Raw genomic sequence first — 23220 nt, forward strand, 5'->3', positions numbered from 1 at the left:
GTGCAATATGTGTGTGTGTTTTAGCCGATAGTTTGTGTGTGTGTTAGTAGGTGTGTGCGTGTGTTAGGTGTGTGTAAAAGTGTGAGTGTGTGAGTTTAGTTAATTAGGGGAATATAATATGCTAAATTAATAATTAAAAATGCTAATTAAGAGTTTATCCCCTCAACTATAAAATCATCTAAAAATACACAAGTGCTAGACTTTAAAAAGCTTTAAAATTCTAAAATTCACCTAATACTTAAATTAGGCTTTAAAATACTAACAACTTAATAAATTAGTTAAAATGCCCCAATCTCAACTTAAAATAAAATACCACATTTTAAACGTCTAAAATCGTCACCGGTCTTTTCCTCAATCCCTCCTCGAGTAATCGCCTGAAACATGAAACTTTGAGAAACATTTTAACGTGCATCACTTAAACATTAAAATAATGCAATTTAAATAAATCATGCATCACTAAAATCATTTTAAACTTAAATAAAATATTTAACAATTTAAATAATGCATGGGTTATACGTGTACTGAATTTGGGCACTACAGTTCCTCCCCCACTTATAAAAATTTCGTCCTCGAAATTAAGTCTTACCGAACAACTCCGGGTAGCGAATTATCATATCTGCTTCTGCCTCCCAAGTGGCTTCCTTCACTGATTGATTTAACCACCGAACTTTGACCAACTTGGCACTTTGTTCCAAAGTCTCCGCTCCTGCCTGTCTAGGATCTGGACGGGTCTTTCCTCATATGACAAGTCTGGAGCCAACTGCAACGGCTCATAACTCAGAACATGCGAAGGGTTAGCTAAATATTTCCTCATCATCGAGACGTGGAACACATTGTGTACCCCGGCGAGACTCGGCGGAAGGGCAACACGATAAGCTAGTGTCCCAACTCTGTCAAGGATCTCGAATGGCCCAATAAACCTTGGACTGAGCTTGCATCTTTTCCCAAATATCATAACACCCTTCATGGGTGCTATCTTTACAAAAACGTGGTCACCTACGGCAAACTCGAGGTCTCTTCTTCTCTTATCAGCATAACTTTTCTGACGACTCTAGGCAGTCTTCATCCTGTCTCGGATCTTGACCACCATATCTGTAGTCTGCTGAACTATCTCCGGACCAAGTTATGCTTTTTCACCAACCTCATCCCAATGAACTGGTGATCTGCACTTCCTTCCATACAACGCCTCATAGGGAGCCATACCTATCGATGATTGGAAACTGTTGTTGTATGTAAACTCCACTAGAGGTATCTTCGATTCCTAAATCCCCTGGAAATCGATCATACAAGCTCGCAGTAAATCCTCCAAAATCTGAATCACACGCTCAGACTGGCCATCTGTCTGCGGGTGAAAAGCGGTACTGAAAAGAAACTTCGTCCCCATGGATGCATGTAGACTCTTCCAGAAGGACGATGTAAATCTCGGGTCCTTGTCGGACACAATAGAAACTGGGATCCCATGCAATCGAACTATCTCCTTGATATAAAGCTCCGCGTATTGCGTCATGGAGAAAGTCGTCTTCACTGGAAAGAAGTGCGCTGACTTAGTGAGTCGAACCACTATAACCCAGATAGAATTTGATCCCCTGACTGACCTTGGCAAACCAACCAAAAAGTCCATTGTAACATTCTCCCATTTCCACTCCGGGATGGGGAGTGGCTTAATCAATCCTGCTGGCCTCTGATGCTCTGCCTTCACCTGCTGACCAGTGAGGCAATCAGACACAAATCTGTGGATGTCTCGTTTCATCCCAGGCCACCAATACAGATTCTGCAGATCTTTGTACATTTTGGTACCTCCTTGGTGAATAGAATATGGAGATGCGTGTGCCTCTGTCAGAATATCCTCTCTGATCGAATCAACACTAGGCACCCACATCTTACCTCTATATCTCACAATACCATCTGACACTGTGTAGAGTACACTACCCTTGGCCTCATCCTTCAGCCTCCACTTCTGCAACTGCTCGTCTGAAGGCTGGCCCGCACGAATACGGTCTAGCAAGGAAGATTGGAATGTCAAATTAGACAGCCTTGGAGCTCTGTCCTTGCGGTAAACTTCTAAATCAAACCTCTGAATCTCGGACTGAAGAGGTCTCTGCACTGACAACTGTGCTACAACTGCCACTTTCCTGCTCAAGGCGTCTGCGACGACATTAGCCTTTCCCGGATGGTAGCTAATCTCGCAGTCCTAGTCTTTCACCAACTCTAACCACCGTCTCTGTCTCATGTTCAGTTTCTTCTGCGTGAAGAAATACTTTAGAATCTCGTGATCAGAAAATATCTAGCATTTCTCGCCGTACAAGTAATGTCTCCAAATCATCAATGCAAAGACAACGGCGGCTAGTTCCAGATCGTGAGTCTGATATTTCTTCTCATGCACCTTCAACTGTCTGGAAGCATAAGCTATCACCCGACCAAGCTGCATCAACACCGCGCCTAACCTGAGCTTAGATTCATCGGTGTATAGCACAAAATCTCCTTGCCCTGTTGGCATGGCTAACACTGGCGCTGAAATAAGAGCTTGCTTCAGAGTATCGAAGCTCTTCTGACATTCATCACTCCACACAAACTTAGCATTCTTCTTGGTCAATGAAGTGAGTGGCACTGCTATCGAAGAAAACCACTGAATGAACTTACGGTAGTAACCGGCTAAACCCAGAAAACTGCGGATCTCAGAAGCATTCTTCTGTTCAACCCATTCCTTAACGGCTGCTACCTTTTCTGGATCCACCTCAATTCCACTGCTAGACACTATGTGACCCAAAAACGCTACATTTTCCAACTAGAATTCACACTTACTAAACTTCGCAAATAACTTGCGAGTCGGCAAGGTCTGCAAAACTATCTTCAAGTGCTGACTATGCTCCTCATGAGTCTTCGAGTAAATAAAAATATCGTCAATGAACACTATGACGAATTGGTCTAAGTAGGGCTGAAATACTCGGTTCAGCTCCCGGTAATCGATGCACAATCCCATGCTCCCATCTTTGTTTTTCACAAAAAGCACTGGTGCGCCCCACGGCGAGAAGCTGGGGTGGATGAATTCCTTGTCCAGAAGCTCTTGTATCTGCTATTTGAGTTCTAACATCTCAGCTGGAGCTAATCGGTATGGTGCCTTAGAGATTGGCACTGTAACTGGCATAAGATCGATTGCGAACTTCACCTCTCTCTGGTGGTAGACCTATGATGTCGTCAAGAAAGACGTCTAGGAAGTCTCTGACTACTGGTACATCTGATATAGACGGAGCGGGTATGTCAGGTGTTGAAATAATGCTAGCCACGAAGGCCTGACACCCCTTGGAAATAAATTTCCGTGCCTGCATGCAGGAGATCATGCGAGGGAAACTTCTCCACCTGTCTTGCTCAAATAGAAACTGCTCCATTCCCATCGGTCTGACCAACACTGATCTCTTCTGAAAGTCAATCAGAACTCTGTTCTTTGTCAACCAGTCCATACCCAAGATAATGTCGAACTCTGGCATCGGCAGTATTATTAGGTCTCCATACAATAGTTGGCCCTGCAGTATTAGATCAATGTCTCTGACCACGCTGGTAGCTACCAGATCTTCCCCTGATGGGACTGTCACTGAATAATTCACATTAAGGCCGATGGACTTGATGTCCAAATGATTAGCAAAGGTCTCCGAGATGAATGAATGAATGGCCCCTGAATCTCTCAGGGCCTTCGTGGATAACCTCTTGATGAAAATGTTTCCTAAGGGACGTTAGCACAACACAAAACTTATATCCCCACAATTCTAACATTAACCTCAACATAGCAGAAAATAATATCCCAAGTCACACAAAAATATCTTTATCACACTAATAATCCCAAATAAAATTCCACATGCAAGGCAAAATAATATTGAGCTTAGGTAGAAAAGTTTGTCTGTCAGTAAAGTCGTGTCTGGGTTCGCCTCCTGTGCATGCATGGCGAACACCCTGCCCTGAGTTGGCTGCTTCCACTGTGGGCACTCTTTCAGCATGTGGTCAATTGCTCCACATTTAAAACATTTCCCGAATTCCCATAAGCATTGTCCGGGATGCTGGCGATTGCATTTTTGACACACTGGAAAGTTCCCTGGCTTCTGAAGCGCCTCCTGCTGCTGGATTGGACCCTTGCCCTTTGGCGTTCCTTGATATGTCTTCTTCCCTGGCGGCCCCTGATACGGTTTCTTAAACTGGGGCCTCTGATGCTGCTGCTGCTGTTGCGGTGGTGCCTGATAGGGCCTCTTGCTCTGCCTGTCCAACTCGATATCCCTCTGATCCTGCTCTGCCGCCAATGCTCTAGATACGGCGACTGCATAAGTAGTAGGACCAGCAACTCGGACATCACGGCGCAAGATCGGCCGCAATCCATCCATGAAATGCCTCAACTTACTCTGGGCATCATTAGCTATCAGGGGTACGAAATGACACCCCCTCTCAAACTTCCTCACAAACTCCGCCACGCTGCCATCCCCTTGACGCAACATCATGAATTCTCTGGTCAGACGGGAACGTACTTCCTCAATGAAGTACTTTGAGTAGAAAACCTCTTTGAATCCATTCCAAGGCAACACTTGTAAAATGACTTCCACTGATGCACTCTCCCACCATAATCTGGCGTCCCCCGTCAGAAGGAACGTGGCACACCTGACCCTATCCGCATCAGTAAGTTCCATGAAATCAAATATTACCTCGATGGACTTAATCTATCCCTCCGCTATCATCGGGTCAGTGGTACCCAAAAACTCCTTCGGATTCATCCTCCTGAATCTTTCGTACACCGTCTCCGGTCTGGGCCTCTCCCCTGCATCTAATGCATTCTGATTTCTCGCAAACTGTGCGAAGAAATGCGTCATACCTGCAAGCATCTGTGCCTGCATGTCCGGAGGTGGAGGTGGAGGAGCGTCTCTTCTCTCCTCTCGAGGCTCTTGGTCCTCATCCCTTGCTTCACAGTCGATCACACGTCTAGGAGGCATACTGTTCCAATAATTTACCCAACACATAAGCCCCTCATGCATGAACATGATATAAAAAACATAAGATGCGCGTACATTGAACTTAAAACAGGGGCATGCTGAAATCATGATTTATTGCTTAATACATAACATAATTAAAAACTTTAAAACTTACAGACTTGACGTGTGACTTCGTAAGCTTCTTACGACTGGCAGTAGGCGTAACCCTTTACAAGAACACCGCTCTGATACCAAATGTAACGTACCCTACTTTTACTACAAAAAATTTGCGAAAAAAAAATTTAAAATTTTCTTAAACATAAAATACCCTTTCAAAGTGATCAGGTACAAAATTTGCTAAAGAAAATACTTGTTCAAAGCATCATAAATCAAGACATAAAATCAGAGTTTTTGATCATTTCATAAAAATTTCAAAACGTGGGCGGTCCTCGGGTTTAGCCTCGCGCTCAGTCCAAGCCTGCTCCTTGGTCCCCACCGCCTGTCTCCTCATAAACATCCTCACCTACATCGATCAAGTCTAGTGAGTCTAAAGACTCAACACGTATAAACTTGAAGTAACAAGTACTACATAATAAGATCACATGCAACTTTAAAATAGGCATACATACTTTAACTTGAACTTGCAAGATAAAACTTGAACATACGTACATACATGCTTAGACGTGCCATAAGCTTTTCTTAAACATGCTTGCATACTTGAACATACTTAAACATACATGGCTTCAACATTTTGCGTAGAGGATGTTTCAAAGCAAGTGACCCATAACATAATTCGCCTGATCAAACTAAACCACAGTACTGGGCTGACAGGGACGTATCCACTGCCACATACATGAGATCCCCGTTCATGCTTTAATGGGTGGATTGGTCCCCGTTCATGCTTTAACGCTTTCCAATCCTTATCTAAAGCCGTTCATGCTTTAACGGGGTGGAGAGGTCCTCGACCACGTTCACCGACTTCCAAACCCATTCATAATTTGGTCACAAGACATTTAGCATACCTCAAAAACTTGAAATATTTTCTTTTGCACGTCGAACATACTTACTTGGCGTTGAGGGATTCGTTGGACTTCGATTGGGGGCCGTTGCTGCACATACTAACATGAATTCAAATGGTTAACTTGCATAACTTAGACGTAAATATCATGCTTACTTACGAGCTCATTCAATTCCTTAGGACGTTCTAAAATTCCCATGACTCGATCTTGTAAATTATTGCACTAAACCATGAAATCAAACCTCAAAGCATACTATAAATTTTTCCCAAAATAACAAACACACGGACCCGTGCCCAGGTCCGGCTCCGGGTCTGTTTCCGTGCGGTGAAATGTGTCGTGAAGAAAAGGGAAGGCACGGAACCCGTGCCCTGGTCCGTGTGGGGGTCCGTGTGTGTACGTAAACTTGACCCCGGAAGAAAATAAAGGCACGGACCCCGTGCTCTGGTCCGTGAGGGGGTCCGTGTACCTACGAGAAGAGCAGACTCACGAAAATTTCAATATACGCGATGCTTATCTTTCTAGACTCGATTGTACGGACCATGAATCGACACCCCGAGACCCATTCTAGCATGCCATAACATTGAACCAAATTCGTACAAGCACCCAAAGCAACGACGTCCACCCTACGTCACATACAATTCAAAAACGTGGCAATTGACACCAAATCGATTCCTACGACTTCTAGTGTATTCGAGTGCCTATCGACACCAAACGACATATCAAATAACAATCCAACATCATACTAAGCATACCTAGATGCAGCAACGATCACCCGTCGATCTCCAACGAAGCCTGCAACAATAAAATCTCAAGAACACATTAATACATAAATTTCTGAAAAATGAAGTTTGAGTAGTCTCACGAAAAACGTCATAACTCACTCAATTTCCATCTAAAATTTTCAAATTTACTGTCAAATCGAAGGTATCAAAAAGTTCTACATTTTTTGTGTTGAAAGTTTTCTCAAAAACGCGACTGAAAAATCGCAGTATTTAAAAATACAGCAAAAATCGAGATTTTTAGATCTAAAAATGGTTTCAAAGTGTTCTAAACATAATTACTCAAACTCCTACGCATCGCACATGTATTTTTACACATAAATAACAACACACGCATAATATGACGAGATCGATGCAGCAATAACAGAATATACTTGCCTTTAAATCTTTAACATTACCGAACGATGACACCGAAGCGGAAACAGAGCGAGGCTTGATCCAGGACGAAGGTGGCACTAAAATCCTCGAAGAAAACCAACAAAAATTCGCTGGGAAAAATAGAGGGAAGGGGCGGCTGCACTCTAGACCAAGAACCCTAATATTTCTCCATTCAGAAAAATAATAAAAACTGAGTGCAATATGTGTGTGTGTGTTTTAGCCGATAGTGTGTGTGTGTTAGTGGGTGTGTGCGTGTGTTAGGTGTGTGTAAAAGTGTGGGTGTGTGAGTTTAGTTAATTAAGGGAATATAATATGCTAAATTAATAATCAAAAATTCTAATAAAGAGTTTATCCCCTCAACTATAAAATCCTCTAAAAATACACAAGTGCTAGACTTTAAAAAGCTTTAAAATTCTAAAATTCACCTAATACTTAAATTAGGCTTTTAAAATACTAACAACTTAATAAATTAGTTAAAATGCCCCAATCTCAACTTAAAATAAAATACCACATTTTAAACTGCCAAAATCATCACCAGTCTTTTCCTCGATCCCGCCTCTAGTAATCTCCTAAAACATGAAACTTTGAGAAACAATTTAACGTGCATGCAATTTAAATAAATCATGCATCACTAAAATCATTTTAAACTTAAATAAAATATTTAACAATTTAAATAATGCATGGGTTATACGTGTACTGAGTTTGGGCACTACAGTTCCTCCCCCACTTATAAAAATTTCGTCCTCGAAATTAAGTCTTACCGAACAACTCCGGGTAGCGAATTATCATATCTGCTTCTGCCTCCCAAGTGGCTTCCTCCACTGATTGATTTAACCAGCGAACTGTGACCAACTTGGTCACTTTGTTCCGAAGTCTCCGCTCCTGCCTGTCTAGGATCTGGACGGGTGTTTCCTCATATGACAGGTCTGGAGCCAACTGCAACGGCTCATAACTCAGAACATGCGAAGGGTTAGCTAAATATTTCCTCAGCATCGAGACGTGGAACACATTGTGTACCCCGGCCAGACTCGGCGGAAGGGCAACACGATAAGCTAGTGTCCCAACTCTGTCAAGGATCTCGAATGGCCCAATAAACCTTGGACTGAGCTTGCCACTTTTCCCAAATCTCATTACACCCTTCATGGGTGCTATCTTTACAAAAACGTGGTCACCTACGGCAAACTCGAGGTCTCTTCTTCTCTTATCAGCATAACTTTTCTGACGACTCTAGGCAGTCTTCATCCTGTCTCGGATCTTGACCACCACATCTGCAGTCTGTTGAACTATCTCCGGACCAAGTTATGCTTTTTCACCAACCTCATCCCAATGAACTGGTGATCTGCACTTCCTTCCATACAACGCCTCATAGGGAGCCATACCTATCGATGATTGGAAACTATCGTTGTATGTAAACTCCACTAGAGGTATCTTCGATTCCCAAGTCCCCTGGAAATCGATCATACAAGCTCGCAGTAAATCCTCCAAAATCTGAATCACTCGCTCAGACTGGCCATCTATCTGCGATTGAAAAGCGGTACTGAAAAGAAACTTCGTCCCCATGGCTGCATGTAGACTCTTCAAGAAGGACGATGTAAATCTCGGGTCCCTGTCGGACACAATAGAAACTGGGATCCCATGCAATCGAACTATCTCCTTGATATAAAGCTCCGCGTACTGCGTCATGGAGAAAGTCGTCTTCACTGGCAAGAAGTGCGCTGACTTAGTGAGTCGATCCACTATAACCCAGATAGAATTTGATCCCCTGACTGACCTTGGCAAACCAACCACAAAGTCCATTGTAACATTCTCTCATTTCCACTCCGGGATGGGGAGTGGCTTAATCAATCCTGCTGGCCTCTGATGCTCTGCCTTCACCTGCTGACAAGTGAGGCATTCAGACACAAATCTGCGGATGTCTCGTTTCATCCCTGGCCACCAATACAGATTCTGCAGATCCTTGTATATTTTGGTACCTCTTGGGTGAATGGAATACGGAGATGCATGTGCCTCTGTCAGAAGATCCTCTCTGATCGAATCAACACTAGGCACCCACATCCTACCTCTGTATCTCACAATACCATCTAACACTGTGTAGAGTACACTACCCTTGGACTCATCCTTCAGCCTCCACTTCTGCAACTGCTCGTTTGAAGGCTGTCCCGCACGAATACGGTCTAGAAAGGAAGATTGGAATGTCAAATTAGACAGCCTTGGAGCTCTGTCCTTGCGGTAAACTTCTAAATCAAACCTCTGAATCTCGGACTAAAGAGGTCTCTGCACTGACAACTGTGCTACAACTGCCACTTTCCTGCTCAAGGCGTCTGAGACGACATTAGCCTTTCCCGGATGGTAGCTAATCTCGCAGTCGTAGTCTTTCACAAACTCTAACCACCGTCTCTGTCTCATGTTCAGTTTCTTCTGCGTGAAGAAATACTTTAGACTCCAGTGATCAGAAAATATCTGGCATTTCTCACCGTACAAGTAATGTCTCCAAATCATCAATGCAAAGACAACGGCGGCTAGTTCCAGATCGTGAGTCTGATATTTCTTCTCATGCACCTTCAACTGTCTGGAAGCATAAGCTATCACCCGACCAAGCTGCATCAACACCGCGCCTAACCCGAGCTTAGATTCATCGGTGTATAGCACAAAATCTCCTTGCCCTTTTGGCATGGCTAACACTGGCGCTGAAATAAGAGCTTGCTTCGGAGTATCGAAGCTCTTCTGACATTCATCACTCCACACAAACTTAGCATTCTTCTTGGTCAGTATAGTGAGTGGCACTGCTATCGAAGAAAACCCCTGAATGAACTTACGGTAGTAACCGGCTAAACCCAGAAAACTGCGGATCTCAGAAGCATTCTTCAATACAACCCATTCCTTAACGGCTGCTACCTTTGTTGGATCCACCTCAATTCCACTGCTAGACACTATGTGACCCAAAAACGCTACCTTTTCCAACCAGAATTCACACTTACTGAACTTCGCAAATAACTTGCGACTCTGAAAGGTCTGCAAAACTGTCTTCAAGTGCTGACTATGCTCCTCATGACTCTTCTAGTAAATAAAAATATCGTCAATGAACACTATGACGAATTGGTCTAAGTAGGGCAGAAATACTCGGTTCATCAAGTCCATGAAAATTGCTGGAGCATTCGTCAGTCCGAACGGCATCACTAGGAACTCGTAATGCCCATATCTGGTCCTGAAGGCTGTCTTTTGCACATCTGCCTCTTTCACCTTCAGCTGGTGGTACCCTGATCAAAGATCTATCTTAGAGAACGTCGTGGCTCCCTGCTACTGATCAAACAAGTCTTCGATCCCAGGAAGTGGGTACTTGTTCTTTATCGTTACCTTGTTCAACTCCCGGTAATCGATGCACAGTCTCATGCTCCCATCTTTCTTTTTCACAAAAAGCACTGGTGCGCCCCACGGCGAGAAGCTGGGGTGGATGAATTCCTTGTCCAGATGCTCCTGTATCTGATGTTTGAATTCTAACATCTCAGCTAGAGCTAATCGGTATGGTGCCTTCGAGATTGGCAATGTACCTGGCATAAGATCGATTGCGAACTCCACCTCTCTCTGGTGGTAAACCTGTGATGTTGTCAGGAAAGACGTCTGGGAAGTCTCTTACTACTGGTACATCTGATATAGATGTTAGAGTAGGTGCCCGTCGAGCCAAGTGTTGGCCGAGTGTTCACAATAAAACTCTATGTATAAGCAATCTTTATTTTAATAATATTTGAAATTATTGTTTTGCACATCTTTATCTGTATACCCATGCTAGTTGCATAGATAAAGCCCTTGAATATACAAATAGTAGAAAGAATATGAGATGCTCATATGATGAGTATCATGAAACTCATATTTGGAATACTGTATTTTCTAAACAGTTTCTAGTCGATTCAGCCGCCGCTAAGAAGGATATAGTCCACTAGAGTTCGAGACTAGTATCTGCGATATGAGTACCATGTTTCATTGGTAGGGGACATTGTGATGTCCGAACATGCAGATAGGTGCTCCTTGTAGAGTGCACTGAACAACCCTCCATAAAGGACTTTCCAAGTGGTTCTCACTTATCGAGTGGAAAAGTCCTAGTTTATGGTTGTACACCATTAGTCCTTATGACCCGGGACAACATTGAAACTCTATGTGCTAGAATTACACTTTGACTTGTTTACCGACTCTCAAGGGGTCATCCGGTGGCAAGGTTGGGTGTTTTGTCGAAACATATAGGAGTCGATGCATTGTAGTCGGGGATTCACCGCTTACCTTCGGGTATGGATATCCTATGTGATCTCATGTGTATGTAGTTTGAAATCTCTGATCAGAGTATAGTGGTAATTAAGAAAGGGGTTTCTTAGATTACACCATCGATGCAACTACGACATGAAACATAGTATCGATTCATTGACAACTCTCGATATACCAATGGTTGTCGAATCGGTCGGGATATATGAGTTGAAGGGACCGTACTGTACGCTAACCATAATTGAATGGTTCTTGTAGGCACTATCATTTGATACCTAGGGAATCATGTAAGCGATGCTGCTAGGCGTTTAACATGATTGGTTGGGTACTATCAGACTTGAGTTCTGACGTTCTTGTTATCAAGGAGTTGATAAGTAAGAATGGAACAACTGGGGTATGCTCGTATAAGGACATGTTTAGTTCGAATCACATGGAGATGTGAACCCACGGCTAGTTGTATCAGTGAACCATTGAGGGCCACACAAGTACTAGCTTTCTAGATCCTGTTGAGAAGTAAAATATTTCAATGTGTTGAACGGCTTATAAATGAGTTTATAAGCGTAAGAAAAATAGAAGTATGACTTCTATGAGAGAAATGTAATTTTTAATTTATGGAAGTATTCCTAAATTAAAAGTTGGCCAAATAAATAATGTATTTGAAAATTGTGATTTTCATAAACATTATTATGGACTAAATTAAATAAATTCACGTGTTGAATTAATTAAACACTAGTGTGCCTAGTAGAGTCCAAATAATTAAATTAATTCAAGTGTTGAATTAATTAAATCATTTTGTGTCTTGTAGAGCCCAATAGTAAAATAATTATTCAACTAGTGACTTGAGTAAATTCAAGTAATGTTTAATTAGTCTCAAATTTGTTTGAGATAATTAAATTAAGTCCATGGATTTTTAATTGTTAAAAATCAAATAAAAATGCATGCATGGGAGGTGAAGAGTTGGGAGACAACTTTTTGTTTAACCAAGGCATGGCATGCAAAAGTTGGACTTCACTTTTACACAACCAAGAAAGTTGCTCTCCCTTCTCTCCTCATTCTCACATGGCCGAAATTTTGGAGGCTCTTCTCCCTCATTTTTCTCTCCATTTTGTTCTTCAATTGTTGAAGAAAGAAAATACTTTTCAAAAAAAAATCCTCATATTTTTCTAGTGCAAGATATGAGTGGATCTACCTAGTTGGTGGTGGGCTTTATTTTAGAGCAAGGATTGCTCTTTGGAAGCTTGTAGAAGTTCTTGCCATACAAGAGCTAAGGTGTTTACACCTTAGTTGGAGCCATCATCAACCTCAAGAGGTTGATAGGTATGATTTCTTTACACCCTATGAATGTCATAGTTGTGTTTTTGTATATGCTACATCCTAGTACATGAGAGGTGCGAAAGTTTCTCTTCAAATTTCGGTTTTCTTGTTTTGAAAACATTTTGTTGCTTCCGTTGCGCATTTGTACACCTAAAATCGATCCCTTTCAAGTGGTATCCGAGATAAGGGTACTAGTTTTTGTAGCATATACATAATATAATATTGAGGTCGATTTCTAACCGCATGAGATGAAATTTTTGCAACAAAATCAAGGCCAAAACAAAGGGGTTTTCGGGCAGCATGTTGCTGCCCGAGGGCCTGTCTATTTCGGGCAGCAAGGGCAGCCCGAGGGGCTGCCCGAATCCCCCCCCTTAAAAAATAAAAAAAAAATTTTGTAAGTTGGCCGGAATCCGGCGACGGCGATGACGACTAGGGTTTTCAAAAGATGTTTTGAAATATCAAAGTGTCAGGGCCTTGATGTTGTTGGGCCATTAGATGGCAATATATTTGTGAAATTAAATGGGCCAAAATGTTTTTGGTGAAAAATGATTTTTTGGGCCCTTAAGTTTAAAATTACAAAAGTTGCAAATATTTTCTCATGAAATAAATAATTGAAGTTGGACTTTAATTATTTATAGTAAATGGTGATTTACAAGAAATTCGGTTATAAATAAATTAATTGGAAAGTAGACAAAGATGTTTGTATACTTTGTTAATTTAGTTTATAATCGTGGCGGTTAGTGATTGGATCAAGATATATAATATTGGATCAATTAATTATTGTGATAATTAATTGATGGTGTATGATATGTGATATTATGCATGAAGGATGATCAAAAGCCCAAGCCCAAGCCCAATTTACTAGGTGTATGCTAGGATATTTTGTGTTGAATGATTGTAATAATTATCAAATTTCAAGTGGGCTTGGTTTATGGCCTGTTCCCACCCCCATGAGATGTATCCCTATTTGCCATGGATATTTATTTGTAAATATTAATATAGTGGAATATCAAGATTGGAAGATGGTGGCCTTGATGATTATGAAGATCGAAGACATGTAAATATTGGAAGCATATGTAATAGTTGCATTTGCATCCCATGCATTTCCCTAGGATTGGACCTAGGCCCGTGCTTAGCTCACACGGGCCGTTAGTTTTGGGGCGATTGATCATCCTTATTTTGTTTACTGTTTATAATATATGCATGATATGTTATAAATAATGAGTATGTGCGTTATTATTATGATAATAACAAAGTTGCATGAATCCGGCAAACATACGATCAAACATGGCGAACTTTTAAATAAAATTAATGTTGAGACCTTTCAAAATTAAAAACCCTCATTTTGAATAAGATTCAAAATTAATATCAAGCCCGAAAAGGAGAATTATAAATTTGTTTATAATTTCCATGTCTTCCATCGACAATGGGTGCATGATGAACGCTACCCGTACTCGGGGCTCGGCTCATATTATTGGGGGGCCCTGGGTGCCAGAAAGCTGTGACATCCATTGACATGGTGATGTGAACTACGTGGAACTCCCATGATTTCAGGCTCATATTATTGGGGGAACTCATGGCGACCATCCTTTAAGGTTCAACATCGATAGGTAAGGCTTGACACGTGAAGATGAACGACGTCATATTATTGGGTCCTAATCAAACGTGAGACAAAAGTTTACGTAGAGGGTTGCATAGAGATGCAATTGGAAACTACCTTTTAGGAATTGTGATTGGCTGATATTATTCGGGATCATAATTCGCTAATTGGACCTTGCATACCAACTGAGGAAAGGAGTTTCCCGTTTTCACTAGAGGGTAGTGAAAGATGTCAAAACAGTGGGAGTAAATATTTATAAAGTAAAAGTCCATACTTTATATCTTACTAAATATTTTAAAATAGTCATTAACATTTATCTGTTTTACTTTTCAATACTTTTTGACAATGTCTTCGATTCGCAATTCGCTATATGTAATACTCGACAAACACGTATAAACCAGACCTAATTACCTCAATTGGCTAAGAAATCTGAAAATAGTCTTGAATTCGGAAAGGATAGCATATACACTTACTAAGTCGTCCCCTGTTGAGGCTCCGACTTACTGCACTCCTGAGGAATTGCAGACTTACAAGGAATGGTGTGACCATGACTTGAAAGCCAAGTGTTATATGCAGGCTTATATGAAAGATGAGAAGTCGGTTCTTTATGTGGGCTCTTCATCTGGTACGAAGACTGGTCCACCTGGGAAGGGAAAGAAACGTTCTTTCCAGCGTCCCAAGAAGAACGTGCCCTTGAAGAGGCAATCTCCGAGTCCCGTTGTGGCAGCCATACCAGTGAAGGCTGACAAGACTGTTGATATTTGTCATCACTGCAAGAAGCCTGGACATTGGAGGCGTAATTGCAGGGAATATCTTGCCCAGAAGAGTTCTTGAAACGGTATGTTCTATATTGAAGTAAACATTTCAATTAACTCTAGTTCTTGGGTATTGGATACCGGCTGTAGCTCACATCTCTGTAATGAGTTACAGGTGATGGGAAGAAGTAGAAGGCTTAAGGAAGGTGAGACCTTCTTGAGGTTGGGCAATGGAGCAAGAGTTGCTGCAAAGGCCGTGGGAAATGTTTACTTATAGTTGAACTATGATTTTAATTTTATTTTAAGAGATGTTTTGTTTGTACCTGACTTGGTGAAAAACATTGTTTCCATTTCTATGCTTGATAAAAAAGGATATTCTTGTTTATTTAGCAAAGTTGTTTGCAACGTTTACAAGAATGAATGTTTAATTGGTACTGGAGAACTTGAAAACGATCTCTATAACTTAAAATTGAAAGATATTCCACTAAACAATGTCCAAGCTATAACAACAACAAACAAGCGAAAACAAGATACTCTAAATTTGGCACAATTGTGGCAAGCTCGATTAAGGACATATTTCCCTAAGAAGGATGAACAAGCTAGTGGGAGTGGGCATGTTTGATATGTCTGATATTAATGCTCTCACGTCTTGTGAATCCTGCTGAAAGGAAAGATGACCAAAATTCCCTTTAAGGGCCATGTGGAGCGAGCCAAAGGGTTATTGGATTTGATCCATACCGATGTGTGCGGTCCGCTTAGCATCACCACTAAGCATGGACATGCCTACTTCATCACATTTACCGATGACTTTTCGATGTATGGGTATGTGTATTTGATGAAATACAAGTCTGAAGCCTTTGAAAGGTTCAAAGAATTCAGAAGTGAAGTAGAGAAACAGTTGGGACGAATCATCAAGACACTTCGATCGGATTGAGGTGGTGAGTACTTGAGTGCCGAGTTCCAAGAGTATCTTAGGGAGAATGGGATTCTCTCGCAGTGGACTCCGCCCGCTACACAACAGTTGAATGGTGTTTCGGAGCGTCGTAACCGGACTTTGATGGACATGGTTCGGTCTATGATGGGGTTCACGGAGTTGCCGCAAACTTTTTGGGGATATGCGCTTGAGACAGCGGCACTGTTGTTGATCAATGTCCATTCAAAGGCAGTTGACAAGACACCATATGAGATATGGATGGGTAAGCCTCCCAAATATTCTTATTTTAGAATATGGGGGTGCCCTGCTTATGTGAAGCAGGTAGTGGGAGATAAATTGGATAGTCGATCCATTTTATGTTACTTTGTGGGATATCCAAAGAATTCTGTTGGATAGTACTTCTATCATCCCCCAAGAAACAAAGGTGTTTGTTTATAGGAATGCAACCTTTTTGGAAAAGGAATTGCTATTGGATAGAAAAGGGGAGATGATAGAACTCGAAGAGGTTCGAGAGACACCCACAATTATAGAACCCACACCCGAAGAGCCAAGAGAGGAGATACAAGCTCCTAGAAGATCCGAGAGAGTCTCGAGACCACCTATGAGGTATGGTCTGCTTCTTGAAGAGGGCCATGATGAGCCTAACCATGGATGTGATCCAAGGACCTTCAAGGAAGCGTTATCTGATGCCGATTAATTCAAGTGGCTTGAAGCAATGGAATCTGAGATGGATTCCATGCATTCGAACCAAGTGTGGAATCTCGTGGATCCACCTGAGGGAATTGTTCCCATAGGGTGTAAATGGATTTACAAGAGGAAACTTGGGGCGTATGAGAAGGTATTGACCTTCAAGGCGCGATTGGTGGCAAAAAGATATACTCAAAGACAAGGAGTTGACTTTGAGGAAACCTTTTCTCCAGTTGCAATGTTCAAGTCTATAAGGATATTGCTAGCCATAGCTGCATGGTATGACTATGAGATATGGCAGATGGATGTCAAGACAGCCTTTCTTAATGGGAATATTAAGAAAGAGATTTACATGTCTCAACCTGAAGGGTTTACATCTGTCGGAAGTGAGCATATGGTATGCAAACTTCAGAGATCTATTTATGGTCTAAAGCAGGCATCTAGGAGTTGGAACCTCATATTCGACAGTACAATCAAAGAGTTTGGTTTTACTAAGAATCCTGAGGAACCCTGTGTGTATAATAAGGTCAGTGGGAGTGCTGTGACATTCCTGGTGTTGTATGTTGATGACATTCTACTCATTGGGAATGATGTAGGAATGTTGCAATCAACTAAGATATGGTTAGCGAGTAAGTTCTCGATGCAGGACTTGGGTGAAGCATCTTTTGTATTGGGAATACAGATCTATAGAGATAGATCAAGAAGATTGCTTGGTATCACCCAGTCCACATACATTGATACCATCGTGAAGAGGTTCTCGATGGATGAGTCCAAGAGAGGACATCTACCAATGTGTCATGGCGTGTCCCTATCCAAGTCTATGTCTCCCAAGACTGATGCAGAGATAGCGGCGATGACAAGCATTCCTTATGCATCTGCGATTGGTAGCATCATGTATGGGATGATATCTACACGTCCTAACGTGGCTTTCGCACTAAGTGTAATGATTAGATATCAATCGAACCCTGGTCTTCCACATTGGAAAGCTGTGAAAGACATCCTCAAGTATTTGAGAAGGACCAATAAGTTGTTCTTGGTCTATGGGGGTGGAGAACTGAAATTGGAAGGCTATACCGACTCTAGCTTCCAAAGCGATATCGATGACTCGAAGTCAACCTCTGGGTTCGTATTCATGCTCAATGGTGCTGCTGTCTCTTGGAACAGTTCCAAGCAAGACAGTACTGCGGATTCCACCACTGAGGCCGAATACATTGCTGCAACAGATGCAGAAAAAGGAGGCTGTTTGGATAAGGAATTTCGTCCAAGAGTTGGGCGTCATTCTTAATAGAGTTGCTCCTGTCCCGGTGTTGTATGACAACACGGGAGCTATAGCTCAAGCAAAGGAGCCAAGGTCTCATCAGAAATCCAAACATATATTGAGAAAGTACCACATCCTCTGAGAGATTGTGGAAAGAGGAGAAATGTCGATTGACAAAGTCGGCTCCGCAGATTATGTTGTTGATCCACTAGCTAAGCCTTTACCTAGACCATTATTCGAGATGCATCGCGAATCAATGTGTTTGAAGAATTTGGGTAGTTGGCTCTAGTGCAAGTGGGAGATTGTTAGAGTAGGTGCGCGTCGAGCCAAGTGTTGGCTGAGTGTTCACAATGAAACTCTATGTATAAGCAATCTTTATTTTAATAATATTTGAAATTATTGTTTTGGCACATCTTTATCTTTATACCCATGCTAGTTGCATAGATAAAGCCCTTGAATATACAAATAGTAGAAAGAATATGAGATGCTCATATGATGAGTATCATGAAACTCATATTTGGAATATTGTATATTCTAAACAGTTCCTAGTCGATTCAGCCGCCGCTAAGAAGGATATAGGCCGCTAGAGTTCGAGACTAGTATCTGCGATGTGAGTACCATGTTTCATTGGTAGGGCACATTGTGATGTCCGAACATGCAGATAGGTGCTCCTTGTAGAGTGCACTGAACAACCCTTCATAAAGGACTTTTCAAGTGGTTCTCACTTATCGTGTGGAAAAGTCCTAGTTTATGGTTGTACACCATTAGTCCTTATGACCCGGGACAACATTGAGACTCTATGTGCTAGAATTACACTTTGACTTGTTTACCGACTCTCAAGGGGTCATCCGGTGGCAAGGTTGGGTGTTTTGTCGAAACATATAGGAGTCGATGCACTGTAGTCGGGGATTCACCGGTTACCTTCGGGTATGGATATCCTATGTGATCTCATGTGTATGTAGTTTGAAATCTCTGATCAGAGTATGGTTGTAATTAAGAAAGGGGTTTCATAGATTACACCATCGATGCAACTACGACATGACACATAGTATCGATTCATTGACAACTCTCGATATACCAATGGTTGTCGAATGGGTCGGGATATATGAGTTGAAGGGACCGTACTGTATGCTAACCATAATTGAATGGTTCTTGCAGGCACTATCATTTGATACCTAGGGAATCATGTAAGCGATCTTGCTAGGCGTTTAACATGATTGTTTGGGTACTATCAGACTTGAGTTCTGACGTTCTTGTTATCAAGGAGTTGATATGTAAGAATAACGCAATTGAGGTATGCTCGTATAAGGACATGTTTAGTCCGAATCACATGGAGATGTGAACTCACGGCTAGTTGTATCAGTGAACCATTGAGGGCCACACAAGTGCTAGCTTTCTAGATCCCGTTGAGAAGTAAAATAGTTCAATGTGTTGAACGGCTTATAAATGAGTTTATAAGCGTAAGAAAAATAGAAGTATGACTTCTATGAGAGAAATGTAATTTTTAATTTATGGAAGTGTTCCTAAATTAAAAGTTGGCCAAATAAATAATATATTTGAAAATTATGATTTTCATAAACATTATTATGGACTATATTAAATTAATTCAAGTGTTGAATTAATTAAACACTAGTGGGCCTAGTAGAGTCCAAATAATTAAATTAATTCAAGTGTTGAATTAATTAAATCATATTGGGTCTTGTAGAGCCCAATAGTAAAATAATTATTCAACTAGTGACTTGAGTAAATTCAAGTAATGTTTAATTAGTCTCAAATTTGTTTGAGATAATTAAATTAAGTCCATGGATTTTTAATTGTTAAAAATCAAATAAAAATGCATGCATTGGAGGTGAAGAGTTGGGAGACAACTTTTTGTTTAACCAAGGCATGGCATGCAAAAGTTGGACTTCACTTTTACACAACCAAGAAAGTTGCTCTCCCTTCTCTCCTCATTCTCACATGGCCGAAATTTTGGAGGCTTTTCTCCCTCATTTTTCTCTCCATTTTGTTCTTCAATTGTTGAAGAAAGAAAATACTTCTCAAAGAAAAATCCTCATATTTTTCTAGTGCAAGATATGAAGGGATCTACCTAGTTGGTGGTGGGCTTTATTTTAGAGCAAGGAGTGCTCTTTGGAAGCTTGTAGAAGTTCTTGCCATACAAGAGCTAACGTGTTTACACCTTAGTTGGAGCCATCATCAACCTCAAGAGGTTGATAGGTATGATTTCTTTACACCCTATGAATGTCATAGTTGTGTTTTTGTATATGCTACATCCTAGTACATGAGAGGTGCGAAAATTTCTCTTCAAATTTCGGTTTTCTTGTTTTGAAAACATTTTGTTGCTTCCGTTGCGCATTTGAGCACCTAAAATCGATCCCTTTCAACAGACGGAGCGGGTATTTTAGGTGTTGAAATAATGCTGGCCACGAATGCCTGACACCCCTTGGAAATAAGTTTCCGCGCCTGCATGCAGGAGATCATGCGAGAGAAACTTCTCCACCTGTCTGACTCAAATAGAAACTGCTCCATTCCCATCGGTCTGACCAACACTGATCTCTTCTAAAAGTCAATCAGAACTCTGTTCTTTGTCAACCAGTCCATACCCAAGATAATGTCAAACTCTGGCATCGGCAGTATTATCAGGTCTGCATACACCAGGTGGCCCTGCAGTTTTAGATCAATGTCTCTGACCACGCTGGTAGCTACCAGATCTTCCCCTGATGGGACTGTCACTGAATAATTCACATTAAGGCCGATGGACTTGATGTCCAAATAATTAGCAAAGGTCTCCGAGATGAATGAATGAATGGCCCCTGAATCTCTCAGGGCCTTCGTGGATAACCTCTTGATGAAAATGTTTCCTAAGGGACGTTAGCACAACACAAAACTTATATCCCCACAATTCTAACATTAACCTCAACATAGCAGAAAATTAATATCCCAAGTCACACAAAAATATCTTTATCACACTAATAATCCCAAATAAAATTCCACATGCAAGGCAAAATAATACTGAGCTTAGGTAGAAAAGTTTGTCTGTCAGTAAAGTCGTGTCTGGGTTCACCTCCTATACATGCATGGCGAACACCCTGCCCTGAGTTGGCTGCTTCCACTGTGGGCACTCTTTCAGCATGTGGTCAGTTGCTCCACATTTAAAACATTTCCCGGATCCCCATAAGCATTGTCCGGGATGCTGGCGATTGCATTTTTGACACACTGGAAAGTTCCCTGGCTTCTGAAGCGCCCCCTGCTGCTGGATTGGACCCTTGCCCTTTGGCGTTCCTTGATATGGCTTCTTCCCTGGCGGCCCCTGATACGGTTTCTTAAACTGGGGCCTCTGATGCTGCTGCTGCTGTTGCGGTGGTGCCTGATAGGGCCTCTTGCCCTGCCTGTCTAACTCGATATCCCTCTGATCCTGATCTGCCACCAATGCTCTAGATACGGCGACTGCATAAGTAGTAGGACCAGCAACTCGGACATCACGGCACAAGATCAGCCGCAATCCATCCATGAAATGCCTCAGCTTACTCTGGGCATCATTAGCTATCAGGGGTAGGAAATTACACCCCCTCTCAAACTTCCTCACAAACTCCGCCACGCTGCCATCCCCTTGACGCAACGTCATGAATTCTCTGGTCAGACGGGAACGTACTTCCTCAGTGAAGTACTTTGAGTAGAAAACCTCTTTGAATCCATTCCAAGGCAACACTTGTAAATTGACTTCAACTGACGCACTCTCCCACCATAATCTAGCGTCCCCCGTCAGAAGGAACGTGGCACACCTGACCCTATCCGCATCGGTCAGTTCCATGAAATCAAAGATTTACCTCGATGGACTTAATCCATCCCTCCGCTATCATCGGGTCAGTGGTACCCGAAAACTCCTTCGGATTCATCCTCCTGAATCTTTCGTACACCACCTCCGGTCTGGGCCTCTCCCCTGCATCTACTGCATTCTGGTTCCTCGCAAACTGTGCGAAGAACTGCATCATACCTGCAAGGATCTGTGCCTGCATGTCCGGAGGTGGAGGTGGAGGAGCGTCTCTTCTCTCCTCTCGAGACTCTTGGTCCTCATCCCTTGCTTCACGGTCGATCACACGTCTAGGAGGCATACTGTTTCAATAATTTACCCAACACGTAAGCCCCACATGTAAGGCCCGAGAATTGGATTATCATAATCAGACTTGTTTTGTTGATAATTAAAGGGATTGTAGACGTATTGTATCGGACCGGAAGAGACGGAAAAGTAGATGCAATTTTTGGTGTGAGATGAGCTCGGCGCATATGCGCCACAAGTCCGGCGCATATGCGCGACATTTCCAGAAACATTGGCGCACATGCGCGAGTAGATACGCGCATATGCGTGAAATTTCCAGAAACATTGGCGCACATGCGCGAGTAGATACGCGCATATGCGCGACACGTCCAGAATCTTTGGCGCATATGCGCGAGATGAAGCGCGCATATGCGCGAGGAGTTAAGATTGACATTGCCGAGACCAGTAGGTCTCGCGCATATGCGCGGGTGATGTCGCGCATATGCGCGAGACGTGTAATCCAAAGAATGAGCCATGTGTTCTTGCCATGCATATATAAAGTGTAACCTTTCATTTCAATGAAGAAAACTTCATGAATCCACCGAGAGAACTCTGAAAATACTTCAAGTTTCTTCAAGGCTTTGAAGTAAGATTTCTCAAGATTTAGTCATCCGATTTGTATTCCGAGTTGAGATTATTGTTCCTCTCATCAAAGGCTTCAAGGGGATGTAAGTTTCATTCATTTCCGGCATGATTTGAAATATTGATGTTGGGGAAAGCTTGATATGATAGAGATTATGTGTTCATATGATTGTAGTGATTATAGATTCGAAACCGGATCGAAGAAATGATGTCGTATGCGTGTACTACGATTTTCAGCATGTATTATGATTAAGAATATGCAGATTTTGAGAGTATGATATATATATGGTGTTGATTATTGATTGTTGAAAGTTGATATTGATATGTGAGTTGATCGGTAGCAAAAAACTACGTCGTTATGCCGTCGAAATACACCGAGATAGAATATTGTTATGAACATGTATTAGTTTGAGTTGTGGATTGATATTGTGCATCTCAACATTGTCATTTCAGAGTTGGATTGACAGATTTGATACCGACTTCGAGACTGCGATTTACTTCAACGACGAGAAGGTATAATTCATGTTTTGTTTTGGGAAGACACAACTCAAATGAGATTTAATTTGAGTTTCCCAACAAAATCACATACTAGAGAATTGTTTATATTTTGGAATGCTTATT

This window comes from Primulina tabacum, chromosome 8, assembly GCF_025594145.1.
Source record: "Primulina tabacum isolate GXHZ01 chromosome 8, ASM2559414v2, whole genome shotgun sequence".
Taxonomy (NCBI): Eukaryota; Viridiplantae; Streptophyta; class Magnoliopsida; order Lamiales; family Gesneriaceae; genus Primulina; species Primulina tabacum.